The sequence below is a fragment of the Lissotriton vulgaris genome, chromosome 6 (assembly GCF_964263255.1).
Source record: "Lissotriton vulgaris chromosome 6, aLisVul1.2, whole genome shotgun sequence".
In the NCBI taxonomy this organism is placed as follows: domain Eukaryota; kingdom Metazoa; phylum Chordata; class Amphibia; order Caudata; family Salamandridae; genus Lissotriton; species Lissotriton vulgaris.
Window position 1 is genome coordinate 1842881251 of NC_141694.1, and position 14991 is coordinate 1842896241.

A 14991-nucleotide genomic window follows, 5' to 3' on the forward strand; every position below is an offset into this window, starting at 1 on the left:
TGTTCATGAGTTCACGTGGTAACATCAAATGAATGAAAATGGGTAAGAAGAAAATCTATAATTTTAAAAAAAAATCGAAGATAATGAGTTTAGGCATATTGGTTATTTTTACAATTTTGAATTTGGGGTGACCCTTACTACCTATATGGTTCCGAGGGCATTTTGCAAAGTGTGTTCTTTCTTGCTTACATTTCTAAGACAAAAATCGAGATAAACTCAATTGACAATAACAAATGTTCTCCTCTTCATGTGCTTCCATACTTCCCTCGATAAGCATGGTCCCACAGTTGTGAGTGTGGGCCTTTTTCCTGTGACAGGAATGACCCCAAAATGCAACAAGGAGTTGCTGAGTAGTCTTCCTGAACACTGCCATTGGTGGATGGGCGGGGTGGGGGAGGGAGGCACCAGACTCTGCGGTGAAACTTGAGGCAGCCTTTAGGTGAGGCGTGCCCTCTTGATTTTCACTGATTACTTCTACAGTTGGGTTGACCAGTTGGGTTCCGAAAACTCACACCTCATTGTGCCTCTGTTGTATGTGCTCTAGGATGGAGACAACCCTGCTGTGAGAAGCATCACTCTACACAAAGGCTGTGTCTGGAGAGCAGCCTGGAAAGCAAGGGCAGCCCCTCTGTTATGGCAGAGGAGCGTCGGCCCCCCACTCCCCCCCTCCCCTGTTGAAAGCCAGCAGAGGCAAAGGACAAAAATACAATGTTAATAACATTTTTTACTATCATTTTATTTTTCGTCTTGCAGGCTGCGAGCCGATGGAGGGGCGTGGCCACCCATACAGACGCTGCAGCACCAGGGAGGAGGGGGGAGTGGTGGGCTCCGCCAAGTGATAATGACGTTTCGGCTGGCCCTCTTGGGCTGGCCACACCGTCATGCACACTTAGCCTTTCTCCACATGGCGGTGTTGTACAGCTGGGTGGAGAAACCAACACGGGCTCCCAGTCTATGTCCGAGCACCACACCCAGGCGCTCAGACCAATCAATCAAAAAATATTTCCGGCATGTGAGCCGCGCTGGGATTGGGAGGTGGGAGCCTGCGCAGTGTGCAGCCCTTCCTGGATGGGACATGAGGATTGGGAGCAAGGCGGCGGCGGTTGGAGCAGGTAAGTTGTATTTTCTTTATTTATAATTAAGGTTTTTTTTTTGTTTGTGTTCCCACTCCCCCCGCCTGGACACTTCATACTAGTGGCCGCTACTGCTGAATAGGACACTTGAAAGAAGAACCACACCAAATCAGGTTAACAATTTGAGACAGGGGGTCTACATCGCCTGTCTGCTTGTTGTGGGATATAAATGACCCCACTTAGTTCAGTTGGATGACCAAGCAAGGGAGTGCTCTGCAGACTACCCAGAGGGTAATCAGAGCTGGTGTCTGTCGGGCAGCCAGTCTCCCAGAGGGAAGGGGACATCACCTGAAGTCTCAGACTCTTTCTGGAGGACTTGTATACCTGTCCTGTAGCGCCTAGAAACCTGCCTGCCTGTTGAGAGAAGGAAGGAGCCTGTCTACGCTATAGGAGGGATCAAAGTGTAGCGCATCCCTGGTTTTTATGCTGCACCCAGAAGAAGCAGACGGGTACCAACTGACCCTGAATGACCTTGAGGACCTTCAGACTCTCCTGCTGGTCTCTGAGATAATGTGATTACAGAAGGTCTGGGTGGGGCTGTGATTGCATTGCTGAATATGTTGTTGAATAGCCTAGGTGGGGCTGTATCTGCCAAGGCCCTGGTGGCCCCTGGCGCGCGACATCTGTCGAAGTGCTGAACGCTCTGTGGACCTATCCATGCTGTCTACTCTGTCCCTGCGTGGGCTACAAAGGCTGATTGCGAGGGCCCCTTGTGGGACTCCACCTATAAAGATGTGGCTTGGGCCACACCATCTCAGGACCGCCCATCTTAGATGACGCAAAGTGAAGGCTGAATGGGCGTGCTGCCAAAGGGTGGCCTGCGCGGACGAAGCAAGGGTAAAACCTTCTGTATTTACATGTAATTCATGTGGGGAGGAAATAATTATCCTTTTTTGCCATGATTATATTTTATTTCATTATTCTTGGAAATTCCACAGACACTGTATTCAACAGTATTTAGTTCAAGAGGACACACTGTACAAAAAAATCAATTTTTAACATATTATGTTAAAAACATTATGGTGTCTGCACATTCTGGGACATTGTGGAACATCTTGTTATGGATCTGCTTTACACACTGTTGTACTGTGTCGTGTGGATGTAGCTGGCGCTGTGGTGCTGTACAGTGATGGGTGCTGTAAAAATGGCTTTGCGGTTGTGATGTGTATTACTAGGGCCCTGAGCATGCCACTGGGGCAGTGGGGACAATGGCATCAGGCACTGACAGGGGATACTTCAAACTAGGATTACCCCGGGCATGCTACATCATGTAGCTCACAAAGTCTTCGCATATGCCGATGATGTGGCAATTGGCACGACAGATGTAGCAACTGCTTTACCCAAAATCATAGAACTCGCCCAAGAATATGGGGAATTTTCCAGATACAAATTAAATATAACAAAGACCCAGCTTTTACATTCAGCCGAAGGCAGGCCGGAAGATCTAATATTTGCTCCTACAGCCTCTTACCTTGGTGTGACAATCTCCGTTAAAGTTGAAGATATTGTTGGACTGAATACAGATCTGCTACTATTTTCTGTCAATAGGACTCTCGAGAGGCTGAGTAACATTTAACGGCCGTACAAACGCAGTAAAAATAGTTATATTCCCCACATTTTTGTATCTGTTCCGTACTATACCACTACTCTTTCCCTCTGTTTTTTTTAATAAATTAGAGAGAACTACCTCTAGGTTCATATGGGGATACCGGAGAGTTAGAAGATCTCTGAAATGGTGTACTATGTCTAAATTAAGAGGAGGATTGGGGGTCCCGAACTTTCGACTATATTTTATTCTGGCATTTTTTTAAAAAGCTATGGGCATTCTAATCTTTCCAGATGTTTGTTTGGAGGAAGCAATGGCTCCCTCTATTTACGAAATATTGTTAGGAATAGAGGCCCGACAGTGCTTACTGAGATTGGTAGAACCAAGTTACTATAAGAAAACAAAGTTTAAAGTTTTGATTTCAGCATGGCAAATTTGGAAACAATTTAACAAAAAGTTCTGTTTTAACACGAAGTTGAATTATTATACACCATTTTTGAAAAAATTCTCGCTCCCTGAATTTTTTCAAGGATTCTGTTATGCAGAGGTGGAATAATCTCAAGATCTGCTCTTTCGGGGATCTGTTCCAGAATGGGCAAATGGTACCATATTCGCACTTGCAGGATAAATATAGTCTAACAAGGAGAGACTTCTTCAAATATCTCCAAATCCGCAGCTTTATAGTGTCTAAGAATCTTCTAAATACCAGCTCTATGAATAAAATAGATGTACTTGAAAGCTGTATCAGGGAAAATAGAATTGGCACAATATACCAACTGATGTTAAATAGAATAAAAGATGACCTCGAGATATATACTGATAAATTGCAAAGGAATTTGAAAATAGCTGAGATTGACATATCTAGATCCTTAGAAATGGCCATTATGGTGTTATTCAACGGGCCATTTAAAAGCCAGCATTTCATGGCCGTTTTCGATTTATACTATACACCGTCGAAATTGGCGCTATGGAAAGCTAAGGGGGGGCATGAATTGTAGTCGCTGTGGATATGCTGCTGCCAACTCAATACATATGTTTGTTCAATGCCCAAAACTGAATCAATTTATACTAGAAGTGCAAGGCTTTTTGGATAGTATCCTAGAATCAACACCAGCATTATCACCAGAACTAGTGATATTGGGAATTCAAGCTGATCAAATTGGTATTAGAACAATCGAAGAAGAAGGCTTTCTATTTATAGCTATGTCTGTGTATATATATTGTATTACCTTGCGCTGGTTGGATGTGGACCCCCTGGTTTTCTATCATTAGCAATCAAAGCTATTAAGTGCAAACCGGCTTGAAAATCCGGTATATAAACTTAAGGGCCGGCGTAAGAGGTTGTTTGGTCAAAAACAATGGTCACCTATTAGTAATTGGATCTAACTGGTTTATTATGTTCTTAAAAACGAAGCGATTTTTTTTCTCTTTTTTTTAGGATAATGTTATTTTGTATTTGATACAAAATGTGTAGTATTTATTTGAAAATGGTGTTGTATTTATTTTGTCTCTTCCTTTTCTTATTATGAATTATTTTGTGTATCAGTATTTTACAACTTTCCACTGCCAAATAAAATCCAATAAAAAAAAAAAGACAGGGGATACTTCTACCACGTGGGACTGATTCTGTAGTCAGTAATCAGTGTGTACTAAAAGCACCTGAGCCAACATCAGCACCAGCCTTGGCACCCTGGGCAGCCTCTAGGCAAATGTCTACCCCCAGTCCACAATGAGCTACACTGGCTTTTTGATCTTCATGATTTTGCCTGATTGATCAACATATTGAACAGAAATGTGGATTATTGTGTAGAAGCTCAATAAAAGACTGCACATCATTGAATATGTGGCCCGTACTGTTTTCCCATTCATTTTTAGGGCTCGCCTAGGCAGCGCGATTGCGATGCTCTAGGAGGACCTTTAGCCATCTGTCTTCACTTTTCAAGCACTGCACTCGTGCTTGTGGCGACATCCACCTTGCCGGAGCGAGGAGCGGCGCGCCACAAGCACAAGTGCAGTGCTTGAAAAGTGAAGACTGCTCTCCCAAGCGCACATGCACCACTCAGCGCGAGGCGCGCACACTTGTTTTAACTTTTAATTTTGGGAGCTGCTTGCATTTGCCTGCTCGCGCGCTCGCTTTAACTTGCAGCGCGAGGCGCACGCGCATGTTACTTTTCCATTCAACATTCTTCTAGTCTCAGTCTTACCGGGCAGAGACATGAGCCTGGAGCTTCACGCCCGGACCCCTCTTGCCTGCTGGTTCTGCTGCTTAAGGCAATGTGTGACAGCGCGGCAGGCCTCTCACTGTCTCTGTGTTTTTAACTGACTAGGTTGAGGTCGAGGTGCAATCCAGGCTCTGCGATATGTCGGGCGACAGGGCAGCTTGTATTTACAAAGGTGTTTTAAACTCTGTCGGGGACTGCCTCTTTGCAAGTCACTGTCACCATGGCTGGTTGGGTTGAATCGAGCGACTGCTGGGTGGCGCTGCAGCCACTACTCCTCCCAGACCAGGGCACTCTCCCTGATACTGAGTGCCAACAGGCACTGGAGATTCCGGGGCGGGGTTTTATTCAATGCCGGTGCGGCCTCAATCTTTTCCACAGCTGCCGGGGTGCCAAAATCAACTTCTGCCAGAAAACCTATATGCTTTAGCGCCTCTCGTAATACCTCTGACTACATGTGGGCCTCGTGGTATTTTGTATGACCTCATTATGTGGGCGCTACTCCCTCTTCCTCTAAGCAGGGGAGATAGTGGCAGGTGGGGGCAGCATACTGGTGCCTCATTAGGTAGGGGGCATGGCATGTTGTGGGTCCCATGATACCTAGATGGGCCAAAGTGCGTCATTCATCAGTGTCCTGCTGATAGCGCTGTATGTGTTTCTTTGTGCTGCCCGCCAACTCACACAGCCTCTCAGTTATGTTAATTTCGATTTATATAGCGCCAAATCACCGACAGGTCTCTTAGCGCTTGCTTTGGGAACCCGTCCTGGCTTTCTCTGCGAGATAACTCCTACTGGGCATCCCCAAAGTGAAGACCAGGCATCCCATCGCGGTGGGGTCGTAGTGGAGATTAAGCAAGCTATTGCCCAGAGTTGCAGAGTGTGAACCCATGATTCGAGTCGGCACTGAGGCGAGAATTATCGAGTCCGTGGACATTTTTGAGCATAAGACCATGCCGCGTCAGGAATTGAACCCTGGTCCCGGGTCTGACCTCTGCATCAGGGTCTGCCTCCTCTAACCAGTGAGCCACACTTCTCCACCAGTAGATAGACAGTAGCTGTTGTGGAGAGGTGATGGAGGCAAACAGGCACTAATTCCTCCCTTAGGTGAGGAAAAGGTTCACTCTCTTCTTGGGGCAATGTGACGTCTTCACCAAACAGGTAATCGCGGCAGTACCCATGTATATATATCCTCCTCCTGCGTGGCAGTTATCAGTAGGGCCCAATAGGGATCCGTCTCAGCACCTACTTTTAAAAACTGCATGTCTCACTAATGAACTGGCTTTTTAGGTCGAACCTAGAGTCAGCCTAGCTCTTGCCAAACACTTATAAGGTCCCAAAGGCGAGACCTATTGGCGATGCCAATGCTTGTTCCCCTGGAGAGTGTTGTCCTCAATTGGGGATGGCATTTTGAGGTTTTGCTTTTTTGGGTTCCCATTGAAGCCTTACTGGCCCTGGGGCCAGATGCTTGCAGCGAGCCACAGATGACGGCTACCTCCCAGGCTGCGCTTGTTCACGTTAACAGTAATCGTGGCGGGCTGACCTGTCCCTGCCAGCCTTCAGTGCCAGCATATGAGAAGGCAACTGTGGGCGCTTCCCAAATGACGAACAGTGCTTGTTTTTTTAACTAGATATAGTGCAAACAGTAACCGACTGATGGAACACTTAAGCTGATCAGACATAGTTGCGGCTGTGTGGATGAGTGTGGAATGTGGGCGTGGCCTGTGTCGTGTGTTTTGATTGCAGCCTGTGTGGTGTGTTTTGATTGCATGCGTGATTGACAGTGACTTTCCTTATCACGTTTTTAACATGTAGCTGTGCTCAAGTGTACAATTGAACAAAGATAAGCAAGAGGTAGCTGCTCATGTGTTCTTGCCCTCCATCTTTGTGGGAGATGTGCTTCCGGTTCAGAGGTGGGTGTGGTTCCGCTGATGCGTTGATTCGTGTAGGGCAATCCTGTCAGCCGAGGAGCCCGTCTAGAAGGGAGCGTTCTGCTTTGTAACAACCTTTACAGTTAAAGTGGAATGATATTTGGGATCTTGCCATAGACGGTCCTGTGAGCCAGCAGAGAACCTTGAAATGGGGGAAGGAGGAGGAAGATATAGGTGGGAATTAAAGCAGCGACAAGGGGAGAACTTGAAATAACAGGCAATGGTGGGATAGAGGGACAGGAAGTGAAGGGTGGTGGAAAAAAGAGTCATGAGGTGGAATCAACACTAGACAACCTTTTTACTCTGCAACCTCGTCATTCGGCAACAAGTCGCTAAGAAAAACCTTTAGGCTCTGTACTTGTTTTTTTAACAAATTCAGCAGATGGGAAAGGTATGTCAAATAATTTGCATGATTAGTAAGCACTTCTCAGATTTGGTTCTGTTCTGAGAGTGTTTGTACAGTTTTACTTGGAGGAAGTTTGAGCCCTCGGCATAGATGGTCCTGAAGCAGCGCAGAGAGCCTTTCGACTGGAGAGTTGGTGTTCAGATAGTCAACTGTGGATGTGTTGTCTTACTGCAGCAGCTAGGATTGTCACAGTCTTCAGGGCAGGGAGTGCGGGGGTCTAAGGAGAATCCATTTGCATAAGCGAGACGAACCTTGATCAGTAGGATGGTGGCTTCTGTGGGTACTCTAAGTGAAGGCAGATGTGTCGAAGAGTTTACAAGATGTAGAAAATGCTTCTTCTGACTTAGTCCACTTGGTAAACCAGTGGTAGTGTTAAGGCTATGATCATTCTTAACTTTTTAGTTCAGTTGATATTGCTGTTGACGGGGAACGTCCTTTGCAATGGAACTTTTACAACGAAGTACCGTTACGACGCAGGTTTAACAACGAAAGTCATTACAACGACTTTCACTGGAGGACGCTCTAGGATAGGTAATAGTTTAATTTACTATCCAATACCTTCCCTACTATCCACAGGGACTGGAGTTGGAATAGTAAATTAAACTATTCACTATCCAGCGCCCCCAATGCAAGTCGTTGTAACGACTTGCGTTGTAAAACTTGCGTCGTAACGGTACGCATTGTAAAAGCACGCATTGTACGGTCATACATCCGCTGTTGACGGACCACAATCCCCAAGCCGCATGGTTGCTGGCTAGAAGATATGTGTTCTCTGCGGATTAGGAGGCATAGTAGAAGTGTTACATTTCCTTTTCCTTGTTCCTTTTTATTGCCAAATTTAGCATTGTCCATAGCGCCTTCAACAACCACAATCCACTTTCACTGGTATTTAGTGAGATAGGGGGTGGCTCGAGAAATCAACAGGTGGCTCAGGGTGGGTTTTCCCACAAAGATCAGGGGACGCTTGTAAGTTGGTCTCAAATGGAGCCCATCCAGTTTTAACACTAGCTTTTTTCAGAGTATAGACACCAGATCCTCACATCTTTGGACTTAAGCGCCCCAAATGGGTACATTTTAACTACCTTTGAGGGTATTTCGCCGCAGGTGTCTGCATTATTGGTGGCTCCGTCAGGATAGGTCGCTCAATCCTAAATAGTTCGATAGAAATTGCACTGTGGCTTTATCAAGGTTGAAGGAAGCTTTAAAGAAGGTTCAAAGAGACAAGGACGTCGTTATTGCTTGCCGTAGGATCTACAAAATGGAGCTTACAAACCGCGAGGCCAGGTTAAGAGAGAAAGCCCGGGACAAGTAAGGCCAGGCTTGTAAAGTTGGGGATAGCTCTCTATTTTGCCCGGTAATAAACCGCCCGGGTCTTGTGAGTGATAATGGTCCCACTTTATGCTATAGCATATCTAAGGGTCAGGAGGTGGCGCATTTTGAAGGGATATACAAGGGTGAATCAGAGGAAGAAAACACGGTTTTGAGTAGGTTATTTAGAGGAAGATCAAACCTTTTCTTCATGCTTGAGGAGGTAAACAAGGGTATTTGGGTCCGTCCTATCATGTAATAAGGCCTCAGGGCCCAATGGGATCCCCCCTGATCTGTCATTGGATGAGATCGAGCTCCGAGGTCCAGTCTTGACGATGGTTCTAAATGCTGCCGTGAAATTGGTCAGCCGCCAAGGTGGTCTACAGCTATAATTGTCCTTCTTTTCAAGAAGGGGACAAGGATAACCCCGGCCCATCGCCCTGATGGATGCAGTGGTAAAGGTTATGGGCAGGGTGGTGCTTGATAGACTGTTGAGGTGGACTGATGAGCACAATGTAATCTCGGATGTCCAATACGGTTTTAGGTAGGGAAGATCAACCGCAGACCAGTGCCTTATTCTTTATTTGATAATCCATGAATATATTATTGCTAGGCCCAAATCAATCCACCTTGACTTCATGGATTTAACCTGCTAGTCTGACAGGGAGGGAAATTGTGGTGCTTGCTTCTTGCTTTGAGGACGGACCCCGATATTGTTCATTTGTTGAGTGATCGGCATGCCCACACAACAGCATCAGTTCGATATTCGCGGGGCTCGACCTGCTCTAGGCCCTTTGTTACTAGCAGAGGGATGCATCAGGGGTGTATGCATGCCCTCCTTCTGTACACACTGAATGTTAACGGGCTGGAACAAGCCCTCCTGGCTGTGGGCCTATGGTTGTTACTTGATAAGTTTGTTGATATTTTTGAAAGAATGTATTTAGTTTCTCGAGTACATTACATAAACTTGTACCATGAACAAAGTCAAACAAAAACAAAGTACGTTTGTTGATCTTAAGGCCAGCCTGGATTTCACCAAATCTTATGTATTGGTTTTGGAACCAAGAAGCACTAGATTGGAAACATTTACAGTGGGCTTACACACTTGGGCCAAAGACCCTATTTTTCGTATCTCGTGGTCCTATTTGATTGCAATAGAAATTGAAGCCTCTGGTTGAAAACAAGCAAATGGAGCTCAGTAAAGCGAATGCCACAGTTTTAAGATTGCTGTTAGCCTGAAACCGGTCCCAGGATGTTTGTTTCTGGTCCAGGGAAAACCTGGCTTGGCAGTTCAGACTGGACTGTTCCCATGAGGCACAGGTTCAAGACTGATTTGCATATAGCTGTGTCTGAACTGGGGTGACAAAGTGAGCTAAAGAAGGATGATGGATTCAACCCAGATCTGTGACTGGGGGTGAGTGTCTGAAAAGTTTCAGCGCTCCGTCCATCATCTCCTTGTATTTGCTTTGTTCGCCCTATGTTGGCAGGGAATGCCCAGACGTGGGTCTTTTGCTCACTTTGCCACTGGATTCAAGCGAGCCTGGCTGATGAGGGCTATTGGCCCATAACCGGTCCCGGATGCTTGTTTCTAGTCCATGGAAGGCATGGCTTATCAGTTTGGGCTGGACTGTTCCTATGAGGCACAGGGTCAAGACTGATTTGCATATAGGTGTGTCTGTACTGGGGTGGAGAAGTGAGCTAATGAACGATGATGGATTCAACCCAGATCGGTGACTAGGGGTGAGTGTCTGAAAACTCCGTCCATTATCTCCTTGTGTTTGCTTGGTTTGCCCTAAGTTGGCAAGGTATGCCCAGACATGGGCCTCTTGCTCACTTTGCCACTGGATTCAAGCTGGCCTAGTGGATGAGGGCTGTTAGCCCGGTAACCGGTTCCAGGATGCTTGTTTCTAGTCCAGGGAAGACATGGCTTATCAGCTCGGGCTGGACTGTTCCCATGAGGCACAGGGTCAAGACTGATTTGCATATAGCTGTGACTGAACTGGGTTGGCGAAGTGAGCTAAAGAACGATGATGGGTTCAACCCAGATCTGTGACTGAGGGTGAGTGTCTGAAAAGTTGCAGCGCTCCGTCCATCATCTCCTTGTGTTTGCACAGTTTTAAGATTCGAACATTGCCTGGGGTCCCACCCACCCAAAACCTTAGTCAATTTGTTTCAGTCCAAGTGTGCCTCCGAGGTCCTGCAGCGAGGTGTGGGGGTGCACGAGAGTTGATAGCACCAAGTCTGCGAAAATGTGTTTTTAAGGCGGGTGTTGCAGGTTCCCTAATGTACACCGTCACTATCTATGCAAGACGAATTAGGTGTGTAGTTTTTAGGTGATATGATTTCACTTAAGCCATTGATAAGTTGGGTCAAGGTTTGGACGAGAGAGGAATCCCAGCTGAACAGATTCATTCTCAAGGATTGTTTATCCATGGATTGCGCCACCAAGGTACGATGGGTTGCATACATTAAGGGTGTTTTTAGTAGTCTGTGCAGGGAGGATGCATTCCGTAGCCCTCAATCCTTGAGCACCTCAGAGGTAAATTGGATAAGGGAATCCATCTCTACAGAGAAAGCAGCTAGAACTGTTGAAACCTACAGTAAAGAGGGACATGCTGCTAAACTCTGTTCAGACCATGGAACCCTATCTGTCTAATGTGAAGGAAGATAGGGACAGATTTCTCCTGCCCAGACTGAGATTTAACATGATACATCCTCTCCTGGCCTCCCCGAGGGGCTGGAGTCCTGTTGGTTCTTTGGGTCCTGTGACTGCGACAATCGGTCTCCACAGGACACCCTTCATTTCATGATGTTTTGTAGTTATTTTATTTGTCCAAGGAAAGCGTTTATTACGCCATTCTTGAAGGCCATAAACTTTAGGCAAATCCCGCCTGCCCTGATATTTCTCCAGTTATTATCAGATGATCATATTATTTTTTGTGTCTTGCTTTTGAAAGGCTGCAATAAGAATAAGGGATTCTATGCATGATTGACTATGTTGTTTTCTCTCGTTTTTATAACCTTTGTAATTTGAGGGTTGTCCTTTACTGGATTTTAGCTGTGGCTTTATTCTTGAAATGTGTTTTTTAACTGTTTTGTATGTTGCATTTATGATTTATTTTTTATGGTTTGTATGTGCTTTTATGGTCATAGTATAACAGAATAAACATTATTTGAAACCAACATATTTAATCGTAAACTTATTTAAAAACAAATAAAAAACAGAAATCAGAAAGAACAGATTTCACAGACTGGGAACACTTTAAATAATATGAACAAAAGAGAAGCAATGTTTTTGAAGACTTACGTACTTAAGGAACTTACAGCAGCAAAGATGAGAACCATTGTCAGGTTTATATTCAGCCGCCTTCAATGGAAGTGGAATGACTAAAATGCAGTATTTTCCCACAGCATGTCCACCAGTGGAGGAACATTCTGGAAGCGAGGTGAACACGAAGGGGCATATTAGCAACAAGTTGCGATAATTATCGCAAACCGCGATTAGCGAATTTTTTTATCGCCTCCTTTCGCTGGATTTTATCGCGGAGATAACGCAGTATTACCAATATTTATCTCCACTGTGATAAAAAAATCCAGAGATAGCGGCGAATCCCATCCTCAACGTGAGATTTCCAGCTATAAAAATCCTATCGCTAAGGAAAATCTCGCTAATAGGCAGGTGGGGACTTAGCCGTAGAATCCACCTCCCATTGACTATTATGGCTAAGTCAGGTTTTTACCAGGTGTAAAAATCCTGGTGCTAATCGCGGTTAGTGCGTGTTTTTTATCGCGTCGCGGGTATTGCTAATAGGCGATTTGGGTACGCCCACTTTGCATGTCCTTAGCAATAAATATCGCTGACATGCAAAGCGGGCCCCAAACCGGTCGCTATCGCCTGGAAGCTGTTACTAACTGCTGTTAGCGACAGCTTGGTAATTGGGCGATAAACAAAACGCTTTATCGGCAAAAAGTGCCGCTAAAGCGGCGATTTGGCCCTTGCTAACATGCCCAGAAGTTCTTTATTAGAATGTATTTGAATTCTGTGATCTTCGCGGGCAGGTGTTAGGGGAACAAGGAGCAGTGATGCTTGGGTTCATAGTGTAGTGGCGCTTGAATCTGACTTCTGAATAGATTCAGATACTGCACGGCCAGGAGCCAATCAGATGGTAGCATTTTGTTAGCATACAGCTGGCTGATTTACAATAACGAGCTAATGCTGTCACAGAAAGAGATGCATACTGTTCTGCTCTTCGCCTAATTCAGTCAGCCATGTCTCATTATTTTGTAGTCAATCCCCACATAATTCCAGGGGTCGTGATCGTCGTACAATTTACTACTATTAGAGTGCCGATGTCACATAACAACGTTATTAACAAGTTTGATACAGTACCACCAGATAGCCACATGATGGCGACAGAGTACGGGGAAAGGGAAACAAGTAACAAAACACACCGTGAACGTCATTAAAACATAAACTCTATGTTCATCGGCTACTTCTCACAGAGCAGCGGAACACATGTGAAAAATATGAGAGTGCAGTGACAGTGAAAGAAGCCTGGCCTCGCAAATCACGCAATCTCCCTGTGCTTGAAACATTTAAAAACACATGTAAGCAGTCTGGTTCAAATAAAGCGCTCTAATTTCCTTGGGCCAGGTCGGCACTATAACGACTGCCAGATAAGGTGCAATGAATCAGACGTTGTCATGTTATGTTATCTGGATCTGCACTGGGCGACTTATCACCCGAAAGGGCATCCAGGCGGTGGAGCAGGTGGGTTGGGGGGAGGGGGTAAGAGGGTGGGTTGCAATGGGAATTGATTTGGACAGTTACCTGGCAACAGAGCATTTTCCAGTTCAGTTTCAAACTGTACAGCGCGACCACCATAGACTTCAATGGAGTGGTCCTGATGCTGCAGATGCAGGAGGTGAAGATGCTCAAGGATGCTCCGGGTGCTGTGCGGTCAACGGTGCGTGCCTTTGCGGTTATCCCTCGGTCTACAGGTCAGGTGAGTTCGACTTTGGTCACAGAGGTCGGGGTCCCCCCAAGTCCTCTTTGATACCGTAGAAGGCCAGTAGTGGCTGTCTACTGGTCTTGTTCCATAGCAGTCCCAGCAATATCCTTTTGTGGCGGTTGGTGTCCCTCAGGGGGCTTCTCCCTGTTGGATTTTGTCGCCCAACCCGGGCTGGAGTAGCTGAATGAACTTTGACAAACTTTTGAAAAGTTTACAAACTTTACAGTTGACAATGTTTGTTTACGATTGGATTAAAAATCAAGGCTTCTTTCAAAATCTGTATTTACGGAATCCTCCAGTGGATCTTGCTTATCTTGGACTCTAAATATTCAAAAAATATAATCTATTTTTTATAAATTGGTGTTGTATTTCTCCTGTTGCGTTGCTAGGTACTGCTAAATGCTTTACACTAGTTCCTTTGTTCAAGCCTGGCAGCTCAAAGTCATAGCTACACAGGTTGTGCAAACGAGCCTGACTAGACCCAAGACAGTTTTTGCTAATGCATTCCACGATAAGGCCGCACAGCCATACCATATAATGCACCCAAATCCTCTCAAATAGTCTACAACACACTACATAGGAAGAGGAGATATGATGATGTCTATTATTTAACAGTGGAGGCTGGTGAACAGAAGAAGGAACTTCCTGAAATCACCCAGCTAAAATTAGAAATCAAAATCAGTGGATATAAAGGATAGGGCTTGAGGGATACAAGACTGTGACGAGGAAGCCAGAGTCTTGGAGTAATGACGATTACTGGTAAGTAACCAGGTAATTACCTCCTCGTCTGTTTTCCTCATCCAGTCCTTACTCCATGAGTAAGTAGCCAAGCAGAACCACTGATTTTGATATTAAGACAAAAAATACAACAGGACATGATGAAACACTTGTGCTTTTGTCATAGATGAGATCAATGTTGAACTGAAGTATCAGAGGATAATACATGAATACCAAAATATGCAAATGTCCCAACACCCTGCTAGAGGCTATAATGTGCCATGAAGCCATGGGACGTGGCCAAAGTTGCAGCATAGCTGATGTCCTTGAGGCTGGCAGTCTGAAAGGCTTTGCAGGAGGTAAAAACAGCTCTAGTTCAGCTGCCTTGAACAGGAGCTGGAAGGAGTGCCCTGCCAACTGATATGCAGTTGTAATAGTCAACTTAATCCATATGTAAAAGGTAGAGGTAGAAGGCTTCAGACCTCAGACCTCAGACCTCTTCCCACTAAACTAAAAGTTGCACAAAGGGTATTGGTCCTGCGAAAAGAGATAGTTATGTCTAAGGAAATTGACAGAGCTCTGTGAATGTCTAGTATTGGTAATTCAGATTCATCTAATGACTGAGATTTAGCAAAAAGACTGAATATGTTGTCTTCTGAACAGTGAAAAACAGAAAGAATTTTAGGAAGAAATGATGGTCTGGGGCGAAGGATCACTTTATC

General features: G+C 45.3%; 1 protein-coding gene across 7 annotated transcripts in view; it reads left to right on the forward strand.

Annotated features, from left to right (window-relative positions):
* The window catches only part of LOC147709622 (sterile alpha motif domain-containing protein 12-like), a 184053-nt gene that overhangs the window by 48239 nt on the left and 120823 nt on the right, over positions 1-14991 (forward strand). The window lies entirely within an intron of this gene.